Source organism: Rutidosis leptorrhynchoides, chromosome 3 (genome assembly GCF_046630445.1).
Source record: "Rutidosis leptorrhynchoides isolate AG116_Rl617_1_P2 chromosome 3, CSIRO_AGI_Rlap_v1, whole genome shotgun sequence".
Classification (NCBI taxonomy): domain Eukaryota; kingdom Viridiplantae; phylum Streptophyta; class Magnoliopsida; order Asterales; family Asteraceae; genus Rutidosis; species Rutidosis leptorrhynchoides.
In genome coordinates, this window is record NC_092335.1 from 633,586,489 (window position 1) to 633,589,088 (window position 2,600).

Here is a 2,600-nt window from a genome sequence, read left to right on the forward strand (position 1 = left end):
CGACTCATCGTATGAATGATTTTTGCAGTTGTAATGATCCTGCGCATTTAATTAAATGAAATCTTGTGGCTTATTAAATATTATGATTATTATATAGACATTAAACCTATGACTCACCAACATTTTTGTTGACGTTTTAAGCATGTTTATTCTCAGGTGAATATTAAAAACGCTTCCGCTGTCGTATGCCAACCCAAGGTCAAGATTTGGAGTCGGCATAATTGTTTATATTGTTTAAACTTGCATTCGGAGTGTTTGTTGTAATATATTTGATCATGTTATAATGGGTTGTGTAAAAACTTATTTATTTGAGGAGATTGTCTTTGATAGACAATCTAAAGTATGTCATTAAGACCTTTATTCAATAATAAAGGTTATGGTTGTTTTTAAAAACGAATGCAAGATTTGAAAAACGTCTCATATAGAGGTCAAAACCTCGCAAAGAAACCAATTAATATGAAACGTTTATAATTAATATGAACGGGGCATTTCAGTTGGTATCCGAGCGTTGGTCTTAGAGAATCAGAAAATTTTTCATTAGTGTGTCTAACTGATTTTTGATGCATTAGTGAGTCTGGACTTCGACCGTAATTATTTTAAAAATGATTGCTTAATATAATTGTTGGAAACATAAGATTATTAACATATAAATATTGTAAGATATATCATTCTCTTAACGTGCCTGCTATTATGTGATAGATGACTTCATCCGATCATATAAGCATCTCTAGTGATTCAGATTTCATTTACTTATCAAGTGATTCGGAGGCTGAGTCAAAGCGTACGACTTATGAACCAACCAAAAAGTTAACTTTTGGTGCTACCATTAAAGTGGAAAATTGTTGGGAAAATTGGGAAGATTCACAATTTCCAGTAGAGGTTCCAGAAGAGGATCCAGAAGAAGATTCCAAAGAGGAACCCGAAGAAGAGGATCCTGAAGAATTTGTGGAAATTACCGAACCACAACGTGATTTGGGAAAATCTTTGGCTGTTATACCCGATCCCAAACCCGATGAACCTATTATGACCCAAAATGTTTGTGATCATCCACCTGAACCATCTAAGAAATCAGTTTTTAAAATGACCACTCGTATAATGACTGGTGGTTTTGTTCCCAAACAATTAGCCGAAAGAACCAATTGGGAGGAATTGGAAAAAGAACTATCCAAACGAAAATCCAAACGTTTGGCCGAGAAAGAAACAACGTCAACATCTAAGAAATCTCGCCGTTCTTGAACCATCGGCAGCTATCCTGTATTCCATGCATTGTGAAATATGTATCATATTGTGTGTTTAAGTTTGTAAGAAAATCCGCAATGTAATTTTCCTTATGATTGTATAATAATAAGAATAAGCATGGAAGGTTTATTATTATTATTACAACTTATTATTACGTAGTAACGTAATAACTTACCATAGTTTTTCATATTAGAATTTTAGTAGTTAAATTGTGTGTTAGCTGCTAAGTATGAACATTATTACAGTTATAAAACGCTAATATGAAGAAAAGGCTTTTATAATAATAAGTTCATATTAAGCTACAAAATACTTTTTGGCTACTTCTAAAAATTCTATATGATTAACTCATTCGGCTATTTTTGAAGGAAATGGCTCCTCCAGCTACTAGACAACGACAACTGAACACAGAAGAACTTCAAGCTTTCGCTGCAAATATGGCTGAGTGGTGAATGCAATGAACAACAATAACCAATCGGGTTCCAGCAGTGGAGGAAACAATGGCAACCGGATTGGATGTTCCTACAAAGCTTTTATGGCCTGCAAACCCAATGAGTTTGAAGGAACCGAAGGACCCGTTGGACTAAAGCGGTGGACAGAGAAGGTTGAAGCCATGTTCGCAATCAGCAACTGCGCAGAAGAGGATAAAGTTAAGTATGCCACACATACTTTCAGGGGTACTGCTTTGACATGGTGGAATACCTACATGGATTACGTAGGACAGAATACTGCCTACGCACTTCCATGGTCCGCCTTCAAGCACATGATGAAGAAAGAGTACCGTCCCAGAACTGAAATCAACAAGCTCAAGGAAGAGCTTAAAGCACTGACAACCCAAGGGTTAGACGTCATTACCTACGAGCGACGTTTCAACGAACTGGTTTTAATGTGTCCTGGAGTATTTGAGGATGAAGAGGCAAAAATTGAAGCGTTCATAAAAGGGTTGCCGGAACGAATCCAAGAGCATGTAGGTGCTAACGACCCTGCAACAATGCAGAAAGCGAGCCGTATAGCCCACAAATTGATAGGCCAAATTACAGGAAGGATAAAAAAAGAAGCGGCCGAGGAGGCCATAATGAAACAGGGAAAGAGAAAGTGGGAGGAAAGCAGTGATCAGGGTCACCAGTCCAACAACAACAATCAAAACAACAACTACAACAACAATCGCAACCACCCCAATAACAACAATAATCGCAACAACAACCGCAACAATAACCGCAACAACCATTCCAATAATAATAACAACAACCAAAACTACAACAACCCCAATCCCAACAATAACAACAACAAACGACTCAACAACAATAACCCTAACAACAACAACAACAACAACAACACCAACAACGGCAACAAAAGTCAAAGAA